Source organism: Panthera tigris, chromosome D4 (genome assembly GCF_018350195.1).
Source record: "Panthera tigris isolate Pti1 chromosome D4, P.tigris_Pti1_mat1.1, whole genome shotgun sequence".
Classification (NCBI taxonomy): Eukaryota; Metazoa; Chordata; class Mammalia; order Carnivora; family Felidae; genus Panthera; species Panthera tigris.
In genome coordinates, this window is record NC_056672.1 from 51,071,624 (window position 1) to 51,098,706 (window position 27,083).

Consider the following 27,083-nt stretch of genomic DNA (forward strand, 5'->3'; position numbering starts at 1 on the left):
CAGCGTTCTAACAAGTCATGAGTCATAAAAACAAGTGATTAAGTTAGGGGAGCATCGTGTCCATATCTTTGTGTGTTAACAATTGAAGGCAAATTCTTTTATTTTAGAACACAAGTGATTAAACAGGAAGAATCATTGATTCCATAAAAACTAACTACAGCTGCTCTAAACCTTCTTTAAAAGAAAGAGATCTTTCAAGGTATAGGTAATGGAGGTCAATCAGCAATTCTGCAAGGACACCAGAGACTTTTAAAGGGCCGTTTTGTATAAGGTTAATCTAGGTGGGAGGCCAAGGCACATTCAAATGTAAAATAGTAAGACCTTTAGGAGAGCTGCCTAGCAAAGTCAAGCCACAATGCTAACTTCATGGAGCTGATTAGAGAGGAAACTTTTTTTCCTTCTAATCCAGTGCTAACCCACTCTTCATTTTCAAAGTACATCAAATAAAAAAAATGTACATTACTATTCAGGAAATTAAACTAAATTGAAACCAGACAATTCTCAAGTGTACATATTAAGGCTATGATGTACTCTAAGGGTATTGTTAATGAACTTTCAAAATGCAATCATGTCAGGGCCTTGCCATATCCTTTGGTTTATGCATACATAGTTCTTTAAAACCCACATAAATACTATAAAAGACATTCTAAAATGATATCATCCTTTTTCCAAATCATTTAAAAAGTGTACATGAGTAGACATATTCTCAGTGCATTAAAACTAACATTGTATCCATTTGAAAAGAGGAAAGGAAATGAAAATATTGCTTACAAATGACCTTATTATATAATTTTGTCAGCTCACTGTTTCACAAAAGAAAAGGAACCATCAATTTGGAGCACAGTAACATTAGCAAAATTATCAATAATTTATCTAATGTTGATTTATAGTTCATATTTGAAGATGTGAAGATATGATTATAGGATTCCCCTTGCGCTGCAGGATTTGCTTCTTTGCAAAAGCAGGAACTGCTTCTGCCTGGAAGGTTTGCTTGAACACAAAGTTGCTGTTCTGCCAGGTGGATATTATGGATGCATATATATTAAGTACTGCAGGAAATTCAATGGAATATAGGAAAGAGAATCACCTGAGAGCTTCCAATCTTTTTAGGAAAATAAGCAAAAAAAAAGACAGTATGAGTGAACAACCTCTATTTTCATAACCTATGTTTCTATTTCTTTTGATGGCGAATTAGCAAGCTAAACTAACTATAAAATAAGTACTATTCAACCAATTGTAACATACATCCTTTCAATTGGAGAGTAATTAACAAATTTAATTGGAAAATATCCACAAAATACAGTTCAATGAAATGATACATGTTTATTTTCTGGAATTATATACTTGAACTCTGTGCCTGCTTTCTCATCTACAAGTGGGATAATAATGGTATCTACCACACAGAGTTTTCGTAAGGATAAATGAGTTACACACAATGCCTGGTGTATACACACACACACACACACACACACACACATATATATATATGGTACATTTTAAATAAGTGTTATCCTTACAGAATAGGTTTCTGGTGGGGTTGAGAAGTAGAGTACTTGGATGGGAATTATCTGTGAAATATCTGTGCCTTGCTGTGTAGAAGCATGAAGACGTGGTGAACCACAAAAGGTATGGATTAAAGTGCCCCAAGGAGCTAAGCTTCGTCCTCTCATGTCCAAGGTAAACACTGGAGCACTATGGCCATGAACCTGAAAGAACCCTGAGGTTAGGACAGTGGGCACCATGACAGTATCTAGAGAGCTATGAAGAGGCCTCCTAAGGCCTTGGCACTATTTAAAACACCAGAATTCAGGCACAAAGACAGGGCAAGGGTGATGTGAGGTTGGTTGGAAAAGCCTAGGAATGACTGAGTCGAAATTCCCTGCCAAGCCAGTGAGATAAAGACCAGGAATGGAAGTTAGTACAGAGATAATAAAGATATGTGATGTTTCTTGCCTATCCATGCTGGTGGAATTAGCTTCATTTCTGCTAAAATCATTCAGTTATTATTTTTATCATCTTCCTCATCCTCTAGCGACCCACCATCTCTGATCTACCCTCTCTAGGACTTCTGAGGCTAGCAGATAATGTTGGGTCTAGGAGGGGGTGCTGGTGTCACATTCCGAATACCCACCAAATCATGGATAGAAACCACAAAAGTCTTAGCATTTAAGGCATTGTTAAATTCCATGCATATACTACGTGCAGAAGAGTGCTTTTTTCTTATCTACGAGAAGAATGAACACAGAGAGAAGTGCTCAAATATGTAGCCCTAAGGCATTTACTTCAACCAAGACATTTTGCAATCATCTGTGATGTATCAAAAATATACATGAATTTCACATTCTATTACACAAAATATTCATGCTTGTATAATGTGAAAATCGTTTCTTCTGCACACCTTCCACTCCCAATTTTCAAGGAAAACTGATGTTCCAGGAGAATGTACTTATCCTGTGGATTTGTGAAATGCTGGGCACCTGGCTGTGGGGCTTCCTTAACTGTAATCTTTGCCCAGTTTGAGAAACATGTTCTCTTTTTCTCATAAAAAAAATTCATTAAATGACTTTTTTAGATTTTAGAAACCATACACACTAATAGTTAACAAGCTGAAAAATATAAAAAATACCAAACAAAAAAAACAAAACAAAAAATTTTAAATGAAAAGTGTTGACCCACAGAAAAGACACAGTTGACTTTTTCCCTTCATTCATTTTGTAAAACGTCTGTGTAATTCTATGAGATTTTTTCCACATGTACAGATTCCTATAACGACCACTGCCATCAATACAAAGGTCTGTTCTACCACCCAAGGAAACTACGTGTTGCTTTGTACAGTCCTGCCTTCCTCCCTTTCCCCATTGTTCTGACAATCCCACACATCACCTCTATCTCTGTAATCGTGCCACTTTAGAGATCATGCAATATGCAATTTTTTGATACTGGCTTCCCCATCCCCAGTATAATGCCCTTAAGATCCATCCTAAATTGTTACATGTATCAAAAGTTTGTTCCCTTTTATTGCTGAATAGTATTGGCATGGATGTACCACAGTTTACCTATTCATCCATTGAAGGATATTTGAGTTGTTTCCAGATTTTGGCTATCTTCAGTAAAACTGCTATGGACATTCTTATATAAGGTTTCATGTTTTCTTCTTCATAAATAAGTTCCCAGGAGCATAATTGTTGGCTGTGGCAATTATACATTTATTTACTTTTTTTTTTTAAGAAACTGCTAAACTGATTTCCAGAGTGGCTTTACCATTTGCCAGCAATATATATGAGAGATTTATATTTTCATCCTGAAATCATTGTTGCACTATATGCTAACTAATTTGGATGTAAATTTAAAAAACAAAAAAAATAAAACAAGTTAAAAAATAACAACAAAAAAGAGAGATTTATATTTTCACATTCTTGACAATATTTGGTATTGTCTTCTACTTTTGTTATTCCTGTATATGTGTAATGGTATCATACTGTGGTTTTAGTTGGTATTTCTCTAATAGCTAATCATGTTGAATATCTTTTCAGGAGTTTATTCACCATTCGCATATATTTTTTAGTGAAATATCTGAGTCTTTTAACCATTTTTTAATTGGAGTTTTTTTTTTTTTTATTGTTGAATTTAGACAGTGCTTTATATATTAGGGTTATGAGTCCTTTGCTGGATATAGGATTTGGAAATATTTTCTCCCAAGCAGCAATTTGTCTTTTATTCCCTTAACAAAGTCATTTGCAGAGCAAAAGTTTTAGTTTGAAGTTTATTTTGGAGGCTACTGGTCCCCAATTATTCTAGCACCATTTCTTAAAAAGACTCTTTTTTCGTTGCACTGATTTTCCACTTTTGTTAAACATTAGTTGGGTATATTTATGTGTATTTGTTTCTGGGTTCAGAAGCATGCTTGTCATAAAATTATTTGATCATTACCAGTGCAAATTTTGCCTAAAAAAACTCGTGTTGTATAGCAATAAATTTAACATATTTTACTTATTACTAGTATACTTTTTTTAAAAAATATATACACTTACAAGTATCAAAAAAAAAAAAAAATTTGGGCTGGCCACACAAATCACAGAACGAATTCTATCAGTAATTCTTTAAATAGCCAACTGTTCTGCTATAATAAAATGTGATTCAATTTAGTTAAAAATTTGCACATTGCCTTTAAATGTTTTAATAGTTTAAAATACTATGTAAATTAATATAACATAATTTCATATTGTAAACAATAGGTAGGATATTAAAAGCATAAATATTATATACAGAATACATAGCCCTGTAAACAGATAATATTCCTGAAAGCACAATCTCATACTTTATAGAGTAACAGTAGAATCATGAAAAAAAAAATGCTATTTCTGTCTTTTGTGCTTTTCTGTATTTTACAAATTTTCTACACAGCTCATGTATCACTTTTGTAAAATGGAAATAAATCAATACTCAAAAATAAAGACTAGAATTTAGCTGGAAAAATTGCCCTCTAAATTAAAATAAAAATTTGAGGCTAAAAATAAAATACAATAAGACAAATCACTTTGTAACTCTACTGAATTATTAAACTAGGGGCCTGACTCATCCTTTTCTCTCTCTCTCCCTCAAAGTTTTATTGAACACCAATGGTAATCAAAACATTTTCCTATGGTCTGTGGGACAAATGATGCAGAGTTCTGATAGTTCTTTGGAGAAGTTGCAAACTAAAGGGCCCCTTCACCCTAAATTCAGAATGACTTTTTTTTCTTTCCTTCTTTTTTTTTTTTTTTTTTAGGGAAGGAAGACAATTAAAACTACAAGAAAAACTCTGAAACTGACTATAGTTTTGCATGTAGCTATTAGTGGCTCAATGTGGTTACTAAAGTTTCATTTTCATAATACTGAAGCTCACCATATGATTATCTATCCAACCTCTATTCATGGTAATTCTTAAATGTTTGAATGTCTGTGTTAGCTGGTAACTATAATATCTACCTTCCATGAAACAGTAAAAACACAGGAAGTGGATTAATACTGATGCAGAAGAAGTTTTTTAATGACTAATCTAGTAGTGCAGAAATGCTTTTCCATGTACTGAATTTCAATTATATACCATCAATTTCCACACCTTTTTGATAGCCCTCCACCAAACACACAAACAAAAAAAACTATAAAAGCATTAAAACAATGGCAGATGGAAGTAAACAAGTGTCTCCCAAATCTTGGGAAATGACCTAAAGCACATTCTGTAAGCAGAAAACTCCTTTCAAGTCTTTTGTTTTTTCTTAAAATGTAATGTGACTTTGTTTATTCACCAGACATAACAAAATGTCCTTTATGACCTTTCCTAACTTTTTCACCCCTTTCAGAAAAGATAAGATATAAGGTACTAATAAATTTTACCAATAAAATAATGATTTGTCTTCCACTACCATTATTACAACTAATAATAATAATCAGTTAACTTTTACTGCCTTTGACTTATACTGTGCGGTTTTAAATTTGTTATCCACTTAATCTTTAAAAAAGTTTTTATAATAGGTGGTATTTAGAAATTTGAAATTGATGTTCAATTTCTACATCTGAAAAATAGGATAATGATAGAATTTATCACCTAGATCGTTATAAGTGCAGAGTGTGCTTAGGATTCTCTCTCTCTCTCTCTCTCTCTCTGACCCTCCTCTCTCAAAATAAATAAATAAACTTAAAAAAAAATAAAGTGTTAACTTGAATGGCTGGCAAAATAGTAAGTTCTCATTAAATGTTCAGGACTGCATAAGTTCAATAGTGCTGTGGCTGCAAACATTTTTAAGTGTGAGAACACATTTTAATGTCAACACATTTCTGAACCTAAATTTAATTACATCTGTTAACTAGTGATATTAGCATTTACCAACTGAAGAAATAGTTAAAGACTCAATTCAACAAAGCCTTAAAATAAATTTCTATTTTATTTACTATAATAAAATCTGCAAGTACCTGGAAAATGTAGTGAACAATATGTATTGTTTCCAGGCAATGGTTAGAACATTGTGAGAATGTTCTCATTTGAGAATCTAGTGCAAGAACCCATCTCCCTATTTGTCAGAAGCAGGGAGCTCCGTTCACTGAAATGAAAGGTATTGCGTAACTCTGTTGATGGGGCCACTGCACCGGAGCTCTGCCCTCTCTGCCTGTAGCCTGTTCAGCCACAGGTACCTACAGGCCCTACCTGGCCTTGGATGGCCTCCCAAAGCCTTGTTCCTTACTCTTGGTCAGCCTCCCTCCTAGATGTAGAAGACCTGGCCTTACCTCTGCAGCTCAGTAAAACAGGGAAATGGTATAGACACACTGTTGATTCACCATCAGGCAAAACAAACTGCTAGTGAAGAGCGAGGATTGTTTTATCAGCTACACCTAAGGTTGAATTCTGACCCTTGCTCTGTGACAAGAAGGAAGTAATGTAATTAACGTCAGTCTCAGTTTCCTTATAGATGTAAGGTGATAATTTCTAACTCATAACGTTAATGTAAGGATTAAATGAGATAAGTTATGGAAAGCTCTCGAGCACAATGTGAGGCATATAATAAGTCCTCAGCTGGGGCGCCTGGGGGCTCAGTCGGTTGAGCATCCGACTTCAGCTCAGGTCAGAATCTTGCAGTTTGTGAGTTCAAGCCCCGCGTCGGGCTCTGTGCTGACAGCTCGGAGCCTGGAGCCTGTTTTAGATTCTGTGTCTCCCTCTCTCTGCCCCTTCCCCGCTCATGCTGTCTCTCTCTGTCTCTCAAAAATGAATAAACGTTATTGCTGGGTCATAGGGTAGATCTATTTTTAATTTTTTGAGGAACCTCCACACTGTTTTCCAGAGTGGCTGCACCAGTTTGCATTCCCACCAACAGTGCAAGAGGGTTCCCGTTTCTCCACATCCTCTCCAGCATCTATAGTATCCTGATTTGTTCATTTTAGCCACTCTGACTGGTGTGAGATGGTATCTGAGTGTGGTTTTGATTTGTATTTCCCTGATGAGGAGCGACGTTGAGCATCTTTTCATGTGCCTGTTGGCCGCCTGGATGTCTTTTTTAGAGAAGCATCTATTCATGTTTTCTGCCCATTTCTTCACTGGATTCTTTGTTTTTCGGGTGTGGAGTTTGGTGAGTTCTTTACAGATTTTGGATACCAACCCTCAGTTTGTTCTCAGTTTTTAAGAGTCTCTTATGGTTTGCCTCCCTCCCTTTCTAACTTTTTTTTCCCCTTCCCCTCCCCCATGGTCTTCTGTTACATTTCTCAGGATCCACATAAGACTGAAAACGTATGGTATCTGTCTTTCTCTTTATGACTTATTTCACTTAGCATAATACTCTCCAGTTCCATCCATGTTGCTACAAAAGGCCATATTTCATTCTTTCTCATTGCCATGTAGTATTCCATTGTGTATATAAACCACAATTTCTTTATCCATTCATCAGTTGATGGACATTTAGGCTCTTTCCATAATTTGGCTGTTGTTGAAAGTGCTGCTATAAACATTGGGGGTACAAGTGCCCCTATGCATCAGCATCCCTGTATCCCTCGGGTAAATTCCTAGCAGTGGAGGGGAGAGTGGGTGATGGGTATTGAGGAGGGCACCTGTTGGGATGAGCACTGGGTGTTGTATGGAAACCAATTTGACAATAAATTTCATATTAAAAAATAATAAATAAATAAAAATGAATAAACATTAAAAACATAAGTCCTCAGTAGTAGCTAATGTTATCTTACTAAAACAGGAAATAGCTCAGCAGGACATAACTCTTTATGAAATGCACAATACTTGAAAAATGCATCATACACCCTCTGAATGAAGTATAAAGCATTTATAAATATACTAAAATTGATCTGAAGTCATAACAGTATTATTCTAACATATATCACACCAAAAGAAATAGAACAATGCTTATTTTGGAATTCTATAAGAGGAAAGAAGGTATCTATAAGCAAGAGACATCTTTTTTTTCTTTTGCCATATTCTTGACAAACTTTCTGAACAAAAGTGACCTAGTAAAGAGCTTCCCTCTATTGGCTTATTTAAACTCAAGTAGTGGATGTAACTGGGAAGAGTTTGGCTAATTTCTAAACGGTGCAAAACAATTTAAAGAAAAAAAATACTCTAAAGAATAAACAACCTGTCTTCAGAGCATGAAGAAGAGGCATGGGTTTCTGATGTTCATTACAGAAAATATGTATAATAGTGAGAAGGTTTTAATAGAAAAAATTGTTATTAGGTCACTCAGCACAGTAATAAATGAAGTAATCACAAGGATATTTTAGTAACAGAATCATTCCTTCATGCCATTATTTTCTTAGAAAATCTAGCAATAAGTTCAAGAGCACAATGCAACCTTTTCCCATTCTCTTTAAAGGGCAAATATTATGCATAGTAATAAAGCAACCTAATGAGTCCTTAAAGGAAAATACATCATGAAACAAAAAACTAAGGACAGTAAGGACTAATTTCTCATTACATACTGTTATCTAGTTGTGTAATGAACAAAGTTTACATAAGTAGATATAAAAGAAGTTTTCAGCTGAGACAAATCTTCAGTGAAAAGAATATATATACCTGGGCCATTTAAAAATCTGTCTCTATCACATATAAGAAATCTAAAAGTTGTAACTCTGTTTTTTAAAAAATATGCTGACAACAGAGGTAACTAGAAAAAGGTGTTTTGACATTCTAATAACAGACTGTGGATAGAGATTTAGTTCTATCTCATATATTACTTATTTGTTCAGTCTCATTTTACTACTAAATACGTTACTAGTCATTTCAGTCATGTGTTACTGCTATATTTTGTTACTTAGACTCACTTAAATCAACTCTTTATTGTTGCGATATTATTTTGTGAAACACAACTCTGTAACGGTGACATCTAAAACACAGTGCAGACTGAAAACTAGCCAAGAAAAGACCCATTTCATAGTGATGAGGACTCATTTCTCCATGGAAAGAAGTTAACAAAACAACTGGAGAAAAATACAACCAAACCAAAAGATGATGTTTGTAATAAATATATTCAGAAAAGACAGGAATTGTAGAGTAATTGCTGCTTCCTGAAAAGAATAGTCTATCCCTAAAAGGATCATAATTATAAGGTGTATAACGCTTTCTACTTCACATTATCTTTTCCAAAATTCAATCATAATTCATCATCATGTGTATTTTATAGTTTGTGTTGCTTCCCTTAAGTCTCACACTTAGTGGGCAAATATCCCAGGACTGGTTTCCAAACTACGAATCCTTAGCTTTTACCAGTCTACCATAATGTTCACAGAAACAAGTTAACCTTAGTATCCCATTATTGTAAATGGTAGAACTTGCCCATATACCCACAATGGAATAATATGTCTAAGTTTCTTCCAACCTCAGATCCTCACTGTGACGAATCACACATTACCAACCTGTCTTCATCATGGGGGAGAGTAAGTAAACAAGTTGCCGGAAGTACAAGCCTCCTGTATGACATATTTCCAACTCCCCCAAAAGGAAAGAAAATTGTTTTTCTAAAACTGATGGTCAGGAAAGACTCTCCTTCTTCTGAGATATTGTATGTTAACACCCTTCTCTCTGAAAAATGCTGACACTAGAAATGACTAGTCTCCCGTTTCTGGACTTCAAGGAAGTACAAAGCAAAATCTGCAACAAAAATGATGGCTCTCTGTAGTTGTCTGTCTGTGCTCTCCTTATCTGGTGTTGTTTAACCTTGTCTTTGAATCCATATCTTTGCTTGTCTTTTATTTTTTATGTTTATATTGCCATTGTCAAATAAATATTTCCACTGAAAGGTGTCTCAAATGCTACATGGCCAGTTTAGCGACCTCAGAAACTTCATTCCCACAACCTCCCATGCCCATCCTGACCAGACATGTGCAATTCTGGCCCCAGCAATGCACCACCATTCGGTGCTGCTGGGACCTAAAACCTGCTGGCAGGTCTCTTCCTGGCTGCTTTTTAAGCTTTAGGCCTTTGGTGAATATCCGTCCTCCCCCCCTGCTTGACTTCTCATGTAAAATGTTAAGAGTTCAATTCTGGAATATCAAAGAGGTTTTTCCATCAGAAAATAACCTCAGATAAGCACCATATATGTGGAGAGAAATGTTACTAATTAAAGCACACCCTAGACAAGGTTGTGTGAATAAAAAAAACTCACAAATGTAGTTTAAAAATAATTAAATATTGTTTGCAAAAGACTCTACAAGGTTAAAACATACCTTTTTTTTTTCTCCTTTAGGAAATGGGATGGCCAGAAAAATGACCCTCAGTGAGTGAGCCGTTTCTATTCATTTAAACGAAACCTACAGACAAAACAGCTAGAATTGGTCTCGGTGCTCCTGATGATCAAAGTTTTCCATTTGTTTTAGGTAAGGGGTTTTATTAGGAGATTTTTGATGGCAGCAAAAAGCTTCTGCTGGATGGACAATGATTTCCAAGGGATTGCAAAATGGACTTAAAGATCTGCTCTAATCATAACACAGAATTTCCATATGGTCACTTTACAAACCATATGACAATCATCTTTCATCAGTGTTTCCCACAGAAAACTTAGGACACAGTTAAGCATGATGTCAAACAGATAAGGATTATCTGATTGGAAATCCAGAATATCATTCAGGATAGTCAGAGTAAGCCATGGAATGAAGGTTTATAATGAGATAATTACCAGTTAAATTTTTATTTTACCTATTGTCTAAATAAATTGCCAACAGCAAATACTATTGATAGAACACACACACGCATACACACGCACACACACACAATTGCACATCTCTTCCATTTCTTGGTCTGAAGGGCTCTGGCCCTGCTTATTTTGTAATGGAAATAGTACAATAAGTAGGACTGAGAAGAAGGTTGAGGTAAAAGTTTGGAGAGTTCTGGCAAATTAACAAAGCTGAGCACAACTTGGCCTGTATAGGTAACCTATTTATAAGCATGGTGATAAAAGCATTTGGGACTGACATAAGAATTTCAATTCAACTTTCAGATTTAGGGCATTTTAAATACTGTTGAGTTTCTCATTATAATGACTTAATCAACATAATAGAAAAAAGTCCATATTCTTTCTGAAAACTGGTTAAGGATCTTACTTACAGACCTTAATCCTTAAGGCCTTAGCTAAGAAATGGTGTAAGTCAGAAACAAACGGTGGTAGCTTCCCACTGGTTCTGTAAAATACGCACAGAGTTTCACAAAGCTGTCCTTATCTGTGGGGGCTGGGAATCAGACATGTTCACAACCCACTCAGTCTACAGGTTGTAAGAATTGGCTGGTAAGCGAACCAGGAAACGTTATAAATGAAATGTCTCCGTCAGGCATCAAGGAGGGAGGAGTAAGCATTTCTGGTTCAATTGTTCTTATGGCAACCAAGGATGAAAATTTCACATTTATCAAAATTTCAAAGGAAAACTTTCCAGAACAAAACTGATTCACCTGTATCCACTAATGTGTTCTCCCTGCCTGTAGCCCTGTCCCTAGCTCTGTAAATTACTATCCCCTTGGCTTGTCAAGGAAAGTTTGCAACATTAAGTGTCTACATTTATTTGTAACAATAACAACAAAATGACAGAAACAGTGACCTTAATTCTTCACAGATTCCACTTCATAGCTGAAGAACAACTTAGATCTCTTCTAAAAGGCTAAGACAGAAAAATAAACAGAGAAAATGAAAAGTCTCAATAGTTCAAAAGAAAGAGATCATATGAGCACTAAGAAGAAATGTTGCCCAGTGAAACAGAGGTATTATAAAGCAGGAGAGAACTTTATAAACACTCTAAATAGTAAAACCTAAAAGTAGAAAAACACAGTCAATAACAAGCTATGACTAACTAGGAGAACCCTAAAAACAGTGATAGCAGTGAAAGCATGTTCCATATATTTACAAAGAGACCACAGTACTAGTTACTGACAGATTTGTAGTTTCCAAAGTATATAATTAGTGAATTAGGATATGAGATCAAGGATCAACAGAAAGCAAAAACTTGGAAGCTAGATTAAGAGATAGAAATTATGAGAAAATACAATCATATACATGGAAACTATATCAAGAGCTCCAATATACATGGAACATAAAAGTAAAAGATGGGAACACTATCTCTGAATTAGGGAAAAAGTTAAAAGGTCATGAAGAACCTGGTAAAAATCAATGCAAAAAGACCTTTACCTGCATATGGTGAAGTTCCAACGTTTATTTATTTTTGGGACAGAGAGAGACAGAGCATGAACGGGGGAGGGACAGAGAGAGAGGGAGACACAGAATCGGAAACAGGCTCCAGGCTCTGAGCCATCAGCCCAGAGCCTGACGCGGGGCTCGAACTCACGGACCGTGAGATCGTGACCTGGCTGAAGTCGGACGCTTAACCGACTGCGCCACCCAGGCGCCCCTGAAGTTCCAAATTCAAAGCATATAGGAAAAAAAAAAAACAAAACCTATAGGCACCCAGAGAGGGGGGAAAAAGAAATATATATATACATATATTACATATTATATATTATATATACATATATTACATATTACATATTATATTATATATATTACATATTACATATTATATATTATATATATTACATATTACATATTATATATTATATATATATTACTCTATATATATATTTTGTATGTATATGTGTATACAGACCAAGTACAATTTTTGTGTCCTTCTGATGAAATAATAAATAACATCCATCTGAAAAGGTATTCCAATCAGTCAGTGAGAGCAAAGGGTCAAGAGTCAAGAAAGGGAAAATATGTAGAATGATGGGAAAACAATGGTAACTAAAATCTTACAACATGGGGGCACCTGGATGGCTCAGTTGGTTGAGCGTTGGATTTCGACTCAGGTTATGAACTCACTGTTTGTGGGTTTGAGCCCCACCTCGGTCAGGCTCTGTGCTGGCAGCTAGGAGCCTGGAGCCTGGTCTGGATCCTCTGTCTCCCTCTCTGCCTGCCCCTCCCCTGCTTGCACTGTGTCTCTCTCTCAAAAATTAATGAACATTAAAAAAATTTTTTAAAATTCTTACAACATGGTACATGGAAAGTAATAAATATCAGTTAAATCCATGAAGCCTATACACTCAAGTGTTAATCTAGGGTTTGATCTGAAAATACATATGAAGACATAATCCCTGAAGTAGCTATCTAATGTAAAAAAAAACAAAGCAATACTTTCAGATTATTTCCACAAAACATTGAAGATGAGAATGTACTGACTTGCCAAAGTATTTATCTTACCCAAAGAAGAATCCATTCATACAGTTTCATTCTTGAAATTGGTAAAGATATGCAAATATATATTTAAATCTCCCACAGTTAAGGGTATATAGAAGGTTATTAGAATGTGAAATCTCTCCTATTCTCCTGTGGGAGGAAACTAGTTGCAGGCCATGGAAGATGAGAACACTTGATCATACAGAAAAGGTTAGGATACAAAAAAAATCCTAAGAAGTCATAACAACAGATAAGATAAAGTAAGACAAGAGGAAGGAGATCAAAACATCAATTATCACAATATAGGTGACTGGTTTAAACTTTCCTTTTAAAAGACAAATGAGTTTAGTTTATGATCAAAAGAAAATTTTACCTATTTGATATTAACTGGAATCATACCTAAAATAAAATAATATCTTGAAAAGGATAACAAGAAATTTGTGGAAAAGTATTTATTAGGCAAATGCAAAGTAAAAATATTAATATCAGAAAACAAAACTCACAACTAAGATTTTTATAGTCTACTGTTAAAACCTATAAACCAGAATTCAGATCTAAACATGGACCTTTATGCACATGGCAGGAACATATAAAAAAATTAAAGCTATTTAGAAGAACATATACAAAAATTAAAAGCTATTTAGAAGCTATTTAGAAAAACACAAAATTAAAAATTTTGGGGGGATTAACATACTGTTCTAAGTCAAACAGATCAATTATTCAAAACATAAATAGGGAAAAACAGTATCTTGATTCAGTACTATATATTGAAACTGAACTGCATAAATAATGATCATATACTTTTTTTCCATACATAAATAGCATATTTGGAAAATAATTACATTAGGTGTCAAAAATCAGTCATTCTATTAAATAAAATTTACCATTAATATTAATAGTAAAAAATAACAAATTATTGGTAATATTTTAAAATTATTAATTAATTCTCATCTGGATGATTATATCAAAATAAAAATTAGTATTCTTTAAAAAAAAATCAACCAAAATTAAAATGGTATTTAGTCAAAATGGTACTCAAAGAAAAAACATATAACCTCAAATGTATTTTACTTATTTATTTATTTATAGAGAGTGTGTGCACATGAGTGAGTGAGAGGTGAAGCAGGGAGGCAGAGGGAGAGGGAGAGAGAGAATCCTAAGCAGGTTCCATGCCTGGTGCAGAGCCCATGTGGGGCTGGATCCCACAACACTGAGCTCATGACCTTTGCCAAAAATCAAGAGTTGGCTGCTTAACCAATTGAGATATCCAGGTGTCTCTGAATGCATTTATATTTAAATGAGAAAAATTTTAATACCTCAATTAAGCATTTGTTATAATTAAGAAATTTAAAAATGGCAATTAAATACTTTACAATATATGCAAACTTGTGCAGCTACTCTGGAAAACAGTATGGAGGTTCCTCAAAAAAATTAAAAATAGAACTACCCTACAACCCAGCAACTGAACTACTAGGTATTTATCCAAGGTATATAGGTATGCTGTTTCAAAGGGACACATGCACCCCCATGTTTATAGCAGCACTATCCACAATAGCCAAAGTATGGAAAAAGCCCAAATGTCTATCGATGGATGAATGGATAAAGAAGATATGGTACATATATATACAATGGAGTATTATTTGGCAATCAAAAAGAATGAAATCTTGCCATTTGCAACTACATGGATGGAACTAGAGGGTATTTTGCTAAGGGAAATTAGTCAGAGAAATACAACTATCATACGACTTCACTCATATGAGGACTTTAAGATACAAAACAGATGAACATAAGGAGAACAGAGTTTGTTGCTGGAGGGGTTGTAGGAGGGGGGATGGGCTAAATGGGTAAGTGGCATTAAGGAATCTACTCCTGAAATCATTGTTGCACTATAATGCTAACTAACTTGGATGTAAATTCATAAAAAAATAAATTACAAAAATTGTATGGAAGAAGGAATTAACAAAGATAATAATTATACAAATAAATTAAATCAGATACAATAGACAAAGGTAGTCTTGATAAATACCAATAATTGGTTCCTTAAGAGAACTACAAAATAGACAACTTCATAATACTGATAAAGAATAAAAAACAGTCTGGGGTGCCTGGGTGGCTCAGTCGGTTGAACATCTGACTTCAGCTCAGGTCATGATCTCATGGCTTGAGTTTGAGCCCCGCGTTAGGCTCTGTGCTGACAGCTCAGAGCCTGGAGCCTGCTTCAGATTTTGTGTCTCCCTCTCTCTCTCTGTCCCTCTCCCACTCACTCTGTCTCTCTCTCAAAAATAAATAAAAAAACATTAAAAAAAGAATAAAAACAGGCTATTTAAACACTTATTCAAAAAGGAAGAAGCAAAATATAAAAATAGAAAATTTGAAACTATATAAGAAAACATTCAATATTTACTAATTAATATCAAAACCTGGAAAATTATGTTGGTCATGAACAATTTAAATCATAAAATATCAGGAAGTTTCAGTTAAAACACTAATGAAATAAGCATTACAAAAAAAGAAAGATTATTCAAAAATCTATCCTCTCCTAAGAGGATAACTGGTAAAGGTCCAGTTAATTTTTCAGACGAGTTCTGTAAAACTTTCGAAGGATGGAGAAGTCCTAGGCAACTTTATCTTAGAGCAGAGGGAGAATACTTTTTCTGTAAAAGGTCAGACAATAAAAATATAGTGGCTTTGAGAATCATCAAGTCTCTTGCAATTACTCAACTCTGCAGCCATAGGATGAAAGCAGACACAGACAGCATGTACTCCAGTGGGCATGACTGTGTTTCAATACAGCTTTATTTATAAAAACAGGTGCTGGGCAGGTGGTAGACTGCGCATCATAATATGCTGATTCTTGCACTAACATAAGGTGATATAGACTTTCCTAATTCGCTTTAAAAAGGTAATATAAAAATCCTAAAATCTGACCATGAGAAAACACAAAGGGAAGAAAAGACTACTCTCACTAGGATTATATACGCAAAAAGTCTTAATTGAAAATTAATGAGTACATTCCAGGATTATATTAAAAGAATAACACATTAAATAAAAGGATTAATCCTAGTAATGTAAAGACAGTTCCTCTTTACATATCTGTTACATTAGTAACTCTTCATATTAAAAAGGCAAAGGAGAAAATATGATCTGTATTGATATTCCTAAAACACTTGAAAAGGCTCTTTCATAATATTTTTTCATAAAAATAATAACATATAAAAACATTAATAACAATATAGAAGAAACTTTAATTAAATTGAAAAAGTATTTATATGAAACTACCTGGAAAAATTTTTTAATGATAAAACACCAGATATATTCCAAATTAAGATAAGAAATCAGTTGTATTAGTATTAGTTTTATTCTTTTGCATGCATTATAAGAGTAAACAAAAGACACAAATAATGAAACATAAGTTTAGCAAGATAACTTGTGTGAATTTTTTCAAACAATTTTGTCCATATAAATTATAACCAAATACATATTCTTAAGAAAATATATTTGGAAAATTATATTGATAATAAAAACAAAAATATAAAAAATTCCATTAAGCTTAAGAAATACATAGGATAAACAAAATTTTTAAATGCATAAGGAATATCAAAGGAAATAAGTAGACAGAAACTATAACTCTATAAAACAACAATATTGTACAGATATCTCTTCCAAAATTAACCCATAAATGGTATTCAATTGCAACTAAAATCCTAAAGGCATTTTAATGAGGGGTGAAGGTGATAAGGAAGGTATCTATACAAATCAAATACACAGCAATAGATAAGATTAGTCTAGAACATATCAATGAAATATGTTGGAGGAGTATTTGGAACTACATTATTGTATACTGAAATCAGGCATAAAGAAATATAATTAAATAACTATGCAATGAAGCCACTACAGACAGAGATTCATGGAAAAGAATACAAAATTTAGAGACTGAACTCAATGGCCATTAACAATTCATTATATAGTAAAAGTAATAATTCAAACAAGTGAGGAGAAAGTGAATTATTAATAAATATTATTGAGGCCACCTTCTAACCAAATTTATACAACTTTTCTGAGAGAAAATTAGCAATATATAAAGAGTTTTCTAATATATGTATCCTTTAAGGTAATTTGACTTTAGGAATGCTTCCCAAGAAAATAATCAGACAACTGCCTGATTATCACTTTTTATTACACAGTGTATGCAATAGGAAAAACTCAAAATAACCCAAATATCCACCAACTGAAATTGGTTAAATAAAATGTAGTACAACATACAACCAAAAAGTGGAACACCATGTAGCCATGAAAGTTTTTAATGTGTATATATATGTACGCATGCACACATCTATGTCTAAATATATCTATGTGTATAAATATATAGATTAGGATGAATATATATATATGCATATTGGATATATATGTATATTGATATGTGTATTATGTATATTGGATATAAACATACATATACACATTACATATATATCCCTACATATACATATATATGTCTACACACATTCACATATACATACTTGGAAACATATCCAACATATATGGTTTATATGACTAAGTGAATAAAGTACAATAGACTATAAAATGGTATAAAACTATTTTTATAAAATGTTAATAAAAATGTACCTGTCTATTCATCTATAATTAAGAAAAAAAAAGTGTCTGGATATAAATACATACAAATATTGATGCTATTTATTCCCAAATGGTGGGATTAGAGATTATTTTTATTCTTTCTTCTTTGCTTTTTTGCATTCAATGAAATTTGTTGGCTTGAAATTTGTTTGAGCTTTATTCTCAGGGTAGGAAAAAGAGCCATTTAATTAAAAAATCTATAAATGAGTAAGTGGCACCAATATCTGTTCTCAAAAAGGAAGATACTATTTTAATGATTTCAGCTAATAAAAACTCAAGGATTTAGCAAATTAAGTTTGCAATCCATATTGCCTTAGATCGCATTGCCCAACATTTGGCATAGTTAGCTCCAGAATAAAGTATGGCTAACTGAGAAACTAGTTTTCTAAAAAAAGAAAATAAAAACAGTTTAGCTCCACTGTTCCCAAACTTGCCACTTTCCATGGAAGCAACCCAGGGCATTACAGTAAACTTATAAAAGTGCCATAATTATTTTAAAATTTCAAGGGAAATAAAGTATTAATAGACAAATATAAAATACTGTACAAACTATTAGCTGGTGGTAGTTCACAATCTCAACATTAAACTTTGTTTCATTCCTTTTGATGATGTCCTATCTTTGTGAAGCTGGGTTTTTAATGATTGATATGATAAAAAAGCAAGTATCAGTTGAGAATCAATTTGGAGCAGGAGATAAGGGTTACAGCATTCAATCTGATTCTAAGATTTTAGAGAAACTGTAGTGTCTAACAAGTACAAACATCTGCTTAGTAAGTGTGGTTATTTAAGAATGAAATTAAATATTTTTTCTTTTAATTTAATTTATGTGTGTTATTTTTTCACTAGCTATCAAGTTGTTGGGACATAAATGCTTAGAAAGTTATTTGAGCCTAACTATTTGGTAAATGGAATTGTTAAAGATCTCATTTGGCCTATTACTAAGACACTATGCGGAGGATGCATCATGAACCTAGAAAGATTGGAAATGTCTAGCCCATATCATAAACTAGTACACATCAACCTAGTAATAGGACATATTCAACTATAGGGTAGCCCCAGCAGCCTGGTTTCAAACTATGAGGGTTAGATCAAGTAATAATTACAACTGAACCTGATCATGTTTAATTCCTCCAAAATTCCATCACAAAATTGAGGCATTTTGAAGGATGACTTTCAAAAGGAAACAAGCCCAATGTGGGGCTCAAACTTATGACTCAGAGATGAAGAGTCACATGCTCTATGGACTAAGCAAGCCAGGTGCCCTGATGCTAATTATTATTAATTTTGCTTTATTTTATGGTAAATATGAAAATAAGTTTAACTTCTTACTCAAAGAAATATAAAGCAAATAAGGCATAGGCCCACAAAAATGTCATAAATACTACCTATGACTCTAAAATTACATAGTCCAATGATTGTGTCTTGTCTTTAGAAGTTCTAAGACTTCAGAAATCTGAATGCAATTATATTTTTAAATTCTCTCAAGTCATAAATACATCAATCTTCAAACAGTAGCTTTTAAAGTGAAATGCCAAAACTCCTGCTCAAGACAAAGAGGGTGCAATGAGTTTTTAAAACGATATCTTGCAAGCTATTTTTTTGTCACTTTAAATATCTGCAACATCCAGATTACAATATAGCTTCACAGAAATTTTATCTCCTTGTTTGACCAAATAGCAAACAACTTATGCATTTCAAAGAGTAAGAGTTTCTTACAGTCTTTAAAAAAAAATTTGTCCTATCATATAAATTCACATTGAAAATTCTTCTGATACAGCTTTGCATCTATCAACTCCTCATTCACAATAAATTCGATATAAGATATATTGTAAACAGCTAAAAGCAGCCAAATAGAATCTAATGATATCATGTAGAAAATGAAACGCCAACTGGAACCAGAGCAGTGTCCTACTTCATATTGCTGAATTCATACTGTAAACTGGAGCCACGTGAATGTGGCAGTTCCCACCATGATTTAACTCACGTCCAGAAGGAAATGGGCTCTCGCTTATAAATGGTGCCAACAGACCTACCCAGGAAATTCTGAAGCTGCCTCTAATAGAAACAGAAATCTACTCTAACTTTAATCCAGAGGAAACTGGTCTTTTAAACATATCAGTCTAGGGCACCTGGGTGGTTCAGTCAGTTAAACATCTGACTCTTGATTTTAGCCCAAGTCATGATCTCACAGTTCATGGGTTTAAGCCCCACATTGGGTTCTGCGCTGACAGTGTGGAGCCTGCTTGGGATTCTGCTTCCCTTTATCTCTGCCCCTCCTCTGTTCGCTCTCTTTGTTTCTCTCAAAATAAATAAACAAAATAGGGGCGCCTGGGTGGCCCAGTCAGTTGGGCATCTGACTTCGGTTCAGGTCGTGATCTCGCAGTCCATGAGTTCGAGCCCCGCGTCGGGCTCTGTGCTGACAGCTCGGAGCCTGGGGCCTGTCTCGGATTCTGTGTCTCCCTCTCTCTCTGACCCTCCCCGCTTCATGCTCTGTCTCTCTCTGTCTCAAAAGTAAATAAATATTTAAAAATAAATAAATAAATAAATAAATAAATAAATAAATAAACAAAATAAACTTAAAATAAGTCATTAAAAAATAAAATAAACATATCACTCTTAGGCACTCACATCTATAATGCTACTTGCCTGTCTTGATATTTCATCTATTGTTTCTCTCATCGCTCCAGGATTCATTACCAATCTCAGATCCCAAACGTACCTCTCTGTGTCTATGTGTATGAGCATGTGTTGTTCCGAAAAGTTATCCTTTCCAAAATAACATGTGACCCCTACAGTAAACTGCTGAGCATTTCTGCATTCTCTGCCAAAAGGTACTAGACACCAGCAGAAACATACATCTATTTTCACTTCTGAAGTAACAAAAGGTTTCTTTAGGAGAGCAAGTGAGGATGGGTCTGTGGAATTACATATGGAGCCTTTCTCCCTCTACAGATGCAGTGAGATCCCTAGAGAACTCTGTGTACTTCTCTGGAACTCGGTTCTGCATGCTGATCAGCAGGCCCCACAAGGATTCCCGGTGAAGAATCGAAACCCCAGGCTAAGAAAGATTTGTTTTGTGTAGTTTCAGCACGTAAAACTCACACTGTACTCCTTGGGAAACGTGGCCTGCATAAAGGCATGTGTATATGTGCATGAAGAGGAAACATCTATCAGCAGAGCTTTAATTTATTGCCACAAGCATGGGTACCATCATGCCACACAAATGTGCAAGAAAACCTTTACTGGTCAGATGAATTTGGCCTGACAGAGAGTGATAAATATGAACTGAGAGATTATGTGATAGAAAGCAGATTTGCAGGAAGTTGCAATCATGTTTATAGTGTTTAGTTGGATGTTTAATCACTTCTATCATCTGTAAAGAGCGATTGATCTAATGATAGATTATGGAATTATCTATGAAAGAAAGCAATGAATCATAAACCCCTCATCCATACAATTGTCAAAGTGTTGTAACTGTCATACATCTGTCACAAAGACATTTGTTTCTGGATGTCATAAACTAAATATGTGTCAAAGTGGTCAAATGACACTATAGACACTATAGACACTATGGAAACAAATCATTGGAGATCACAGCTGTTTTCCTAGCTCCAACCAGCGTTCATGTCTCAATTATTTTTCTCCCTGTCCTTTGAAAGACACAGGTTCCCAATTCTTTAGACCAGACCCAATTCACATTTTGAACAGCCACTACACATGAGATATTTTTACACATATGCACTTGGTCTACACCACTCACTTACCAGATTTGGTTCCTCTGCAGCTACAGAAACTGTCTGTGAGAAAGCTGAATAAGTGCCTTGTGGTCATCCAGCTGGCAGCAAGGATCAGATCCCAGGTCTGTTGGTTTTACCATAAAGTTGGTGCTTTTAACCACTGCACTATGCAGGTGTTTTTTCCCCGGAAAACAATGTTAGGCTAGATACAAACTTCCACAATCAAAACAAAATCCTAGAGTTACAAGGAAATGTAGAAATCAGATAATCAAAGTCCTAACACTTGAGTTATCCTAAACCACATTTCTAAGTGATAATCACCCAGTGTCTGCCTGAATAAGGTCGATAACAATACTGCCCATAATGCAATAGTGGTCACTACCACACTGTTAGATAGGATATCTTTGGAGGGACATACTATGTCCACTTATTAGAAAAAATTGACGTTTCCAAAAATAACAAAAAAAACCCTCAATATTTCCAAACTTTACTACTTTCAAATTTATCCCACTAACACACTATATTAGTAATCACTATGCTTTATGTATTTTGGAGATTATCAAACCAATTCTACAATTGATTTAGAAATACAAAGTAATGTGAATAATTTAGGACCATGGTGGATTAAATTTAAAAAAAAATAGCTGGGACATTTCCTTGAACAGATTTTAAACCACCACATTTTGGTCTATGTAAAAAAAAAAATCCCCTCAAATCCAGACCATATCTAATGCCAGAGACCACTTGAATTATTAGAAAGCTCATCCTTCTACTGAGCTGAAATGTTTCCCCTAGCAGCTTTTACTATTAGATCCTATTTCTAACCTGTGGAGGAACACTGGATAAGTTTACTTCTTCCACTGAGTGATGACATATGTCTTGGAACAAATATAGAAATGGGGGTAAAAACTGCTCCAAGAATTTTAAATGTGCTATATACTAACTTGAAGGTAAAATTGTGTTTATTTAAATAGACATAGCTAGGCTCCCATGCAATCAATGTCCCTAAATGAATATACTAATGCATTCCAGAGCAGAATATATGATTTGTTGCCATTTATTCCAGAAACAGAGATCTTGGTGAACACTCGGGATGATGAGTAGTTAAAACAGATGAAGTACTTTAAACCTTCTAATAATGTATGGATCTTTCAAGTTTGCAAAGTGAGTTGTGCTTACTTATCCTTCAGGTTTTAAATTAACCATCTGTAAAATGGGAACAACCAGAAAATACAGTCTTCTACTGGGTAAGCTTCTAGACACTCTTCAGCTACAGAAGTAAAGCAAACAAATAAAAATTATTATTTTACTTGAGAGACAGACACTTCTTGGTCTTTTCAAGAAAATAATTCCATTATATGGCATAAGATTAAATTAATTTAGAAGTAGAGCAAATATTCAGGGTTAGAAACAGTATATATAACATGTATATAAGACATGTTGGGTTTTCATATGACAAATACTCCAAAACAGAATCTCAAATTTGCTGTGTTTCAAAAGTCAGAAATCTCTTTGAGTGGAAACAATTAATATAACCAAGAATTGGGTTACAGATAGTCATATAGCAACATTTTCACTTTAGATAATGCTTTTTTACTCTGAGCAAATGAACTGCAGAAATGTAGTAAATGATATGTCAAACAATAATGAGGTATCATTTTTTCTTGCATTATACAGCATCACTTACAGACAGGTTCAGTGTTAATTACAATTTCATGTTAATGTTTTCAAAAAGACATCAAGTGGAAGAGTGGGGAACTCTCACAGAACAAGGATTCTACAAATTTTGTGTAAGAGTTTTCATTCTCTGTTCCCAGAACCTAGTAGGGAATTGATATATATCAGCAATATCAATTAAATAAATTAAATTAAGAAATTTAAAAAGTCTATATGCATTCTTTGGACACAAAAGGGTAGCTAATGAAAGTTTTAACATTTGTAGTGATTTTAATTAATGTTTTAAAATTTCAACTAATTTCATAAAAAGGATAGACTTAGAGTAATATATTTCTCTCTTCATCTAGACTATTAAAACAAACTATCAAAACCATTTTCCTTTTTTTTTTTTTTTTTTTTTTGGTGAAAAATAGCACAGTGTAGTAGCTATAACAATAAAAGTTACTGAGTTCTTATTTTGTGCCAAGGCTATTTTAATTGATTTGCATTAGTTAACTTAGTTGATTCCTGTAACAGCCCTATGAAGAGGTATAATTATTATCTCTAATTTTAGATGATAAAACTGAGGAGCACAAAGGTATTTTTCCAGGGTCACAACTGGGAAGTGGATTCTAATCCAGGAGGCCTGCTCCAGGGTCCACGTCAGCCACCAAGCAATATTTCCTGTCATACATAACAGTGTCTAGTTTGTAGCAGATGCTAAATCCTTAGTTTTCAACTGATGAGTCATAAACGGAAAGAACGGTTCACCAGATACTCTGCCCCAAATGTGATGAAATGTAACCAAGCCCTTTTCCATGGGTTTCAAGATGAGGGCCCTCTGTCAAAGAAGCTCAGAATTCAAATGTGCACTTTGCTATTCTTGCTCTGATGGTGAGAAAGATACAGTAGCTGGGCCCAAGACTCCTGGAGTAGGTATGTGGGCCAAAGGAAGAAAACGTAACCTGTCTGTGCTTCAGTTCCCTTATTTATGAAATGGGGAAGATGCTGATGCAGGTGGCGGGAAAGATGGTACCCATGCTGTAGGGCGGACGTGAAAACTATATGGCCAGTGTCAGAGTCTTAGCTGCTATGGTCATTATTATAGCTCAGTTTCTTTACTGACTCCCTTCTTAGCACACTTGAGGTGAGGAAATCTTTTTATTCATTCCAGAAAGAAGTTATTTGGGCTGATTTGCCTGTCTTGTAAAGGTTGAATCCAATCCAACCACTGCAAAAGGGGAATCTGTGTGTCTGTTCACTCTCATTAGCTGTTGTCAAGGCTTGCTAATTCCAGATTGTTCCGAGACACCAGGGAGAGTGAGGAGGATCACAGAATGCAAATTTTCATGTGTTAGATGCCCTTGAAAATCAGCAGTTCTGTTGCCTATTTCCTCTACCTAACCCAAAACTCTGCTTCCAAAAGCCATCAACTACAGGGAGGGAGGACATGTCCTACACCTCTCCCAGTTTGGGAAGGGGAGTGAGCAAACTGCTCTCAGCCATGCAATGTGGACAAGAACTGGGGAGAAGTGCCCCCCTCCCAGACTGCCAGAGTTCTGAGAGTCCACCCCAACTGCCTCACCCTTTCTTTCATCTGAACCCTCACAGGATGTGCACAGCAAACAGATTTGGGGTTAAGTTGCCCAGAGAATACTGTACTCTCTCCAAGCGATACCTCCTTCCATACAGCATAATTTCTGGATAAAATTAACATCAACCTTCTTAACTGCAAAATGCAAACAAACAAAACATGGATCCCAGAGTAACCCCCACCTCTCAGATACCCACATACCTGCCCTACCCCTGGCTCTGAAATTACAAAAATATATGAAATTATTTCTTTCCTAATTATATTCTGTGTAATCAGAAATACATTTTTTAGCATGATGCTTTTTTCATCTCAATCACTAGTATTTAGATGACAGGATGCAAATAGATTTATGGAGTGTGACACAAAATTAATATTTAAAAGAGCAAAGAATGAGCAGTTGCTCTTTTTCTTCAAGTCCCTTTAGAATCCACAGAGAAAAAAAAGGTACAATGCATACACATTGCAGATAGTTACAAAATGAAGATGTTGAAACATTGAGCCTTCGCAGCAGAAATTGACCAGGTAATGCACACTTGCATTTTGCCTAACTGCTTGACTTTGCAGGCACACTTCCCTCTTAGAATCAGTGTTCTGTATGGTGATGACCTTCCGAAACTAGTCTATTAGCTGAGGCAGTGAGATGTAGCTGCAAGTTCCATAGAGACCTAGGTGTGAGTCCTGCTTTTATCATTTGCCACTCATGTGAATTGAGGTTAATTAGTTAATTTCTCTGAGCTCCAGTAAGATCATCTATACAGCATCAACACTACAACTTTTCTCCTGAGGTTCCAGTAGACTAGAGATTATAGTTGGAGCCTCCTTAGCATATAATATGCGCTTACAAAGTGATGGTCATTAGTGTAAACACTGAATAGTGCACACAATTTATTATTTTAACTGTACCTAGCTACTAGGTTAGAGCAACAGGGTTTTATTTGTTTTTGTTGTAATGGGAAAATATAAATTACAAGGCTCACTCTTAGATGGTAGAGCATTATTCCCTTAACCTGGCAGCCAGAGAAAGACTCTATGCTTCATCGTAGCCCCAGACTTTGGTTTCAAAGAGGTAGTTGGGGAATAGGAGAGTGAGTGGTACACCAAAGAAAGAGTAACTCCAGCAAGGTATTACCTTCCCTCACCAATGTGCTTTATAATTACAACGTTTGTACACACAAGCAGATTGCCCACCTCTTCCAGCTTTCTAGGATATTTTATCTACTTATTTCCAAATGAAACTGCTCCAGCACCCCTTTCTACATGATCTGAGAAGTCTAGTGCCTTCCATAAGATTCTTGAGGGCAACAGAGATGCACATATTCTCCTGCCCTTCCCGCTATATTCTTGATTCTCTCACACCATCTCACCCATGGATGCTGTTTGCAGGCTACTCTGCTGTGCTTCCAATGCCAGCCACAACCTCACCTCTTTCATTCCTAAGTATGATGTCCAAACACGAATCAGAATATATAGGGATCAGCTGGAGGGAAGCAGGGGAAGGATACAGGAGAGCACAAAGACAAACACATTTAACTATCAGACACTCTACTCTAAACTCCTTCCTACGGGCAAGGTGCTATGATAGTTTCTATGTTGTCTTAGCCTTCCCCTCTCTTCCCTTTCTATCCTATCCTATCCTATCCTATCCTGTTTTAAAAATGCTGGAGTCACCACCAAACTGTTTCATAGTCCCCTAATGAGTCATGACTTGTGGTTTAACACACTGTTCAAGATCCCATATATCTATTCCATCTGGAGGGGTTAGTTCACATCTATGGGGTCCTGATTTTCAAAACAAAAAACAAAACAAAACAAAACAGTTATCTGCCTGTAAAAAGTTATATTATCCTATCCTTAGATTGTGAAACAAGATAGTCATTTAATTACTTAATAGATTTTTTTCTTCCTGTTTCAGATATTATTTCATTTATTTTTATAGAAACTTTATGATCTAGGTAGACAGACTTTATAGATTTCTGTATCTTTTAAAGATGAATAAACTGAATCATAGACAGGTTGGGTGATTTTCTCAGGTCACACGGATGGTGACTGAGTCTGATTTGGAAGCCAGATTCATTTCCATCTCTTTCCTACTTGCTTATCAAGAATGGCAGAATGTTCAATCTGAATGTTCTAGATGAATAATATTTATTAAAAAAGATACAGATCCCTGGCTCCACTCTGATCTATAGAATCAGAATCTCTAGAGTTGGACACAGGAATATGCACTTTTAAAAAGGTCCCACAGGGAACTGGTATAGACCAAACTAACTGAATCAT

At 34.9% G+C, this 27,083-nt stretch overlaps 1 protein-coding gene across 20 annotated transcripts in view; it reads right to left on the reverse strand.

The window, feature by feature from the left end:
* Positions 1-27,083, reverse strand: part of LINGO2 (leucine rich repeat and Ig domain containing 2) — a 429,471-nt gene that overhangs the window by 339,228 nt on the left and 63,160 nt on the right. For 8 of the 20 annotated variants that reach the window (XR_006210668.1, XR_006210669.1, XR_006210667.1 and 5 more), the window contains 4 exons: positions 22,736-22,826; positions 21,584-21,791; positions 11,560-11,619; positions 10,198-10,281 (listed from right to left, as the gene is read on the reverse strand). The exons of 3 other annotated variants lie outside the window; for them this stretch is intronic. The gene's annotated coding sequence lies outside the window, so the exon portion shown is untranslated. Of the gene's footprint in view, positions 1-1,517; positions 1,707-10,197; positions 10,282-11,559; positions 11,620-21,583; positions 21,792-22,735; positions 22,827-27,083 lie in introns of all 20 variants that reach the window. 9 more of the 20 variants (XM_042964787.1, XM_042964785.1, XM_042964788.1 and 6 more) reach the window with 6 other exon arrangements.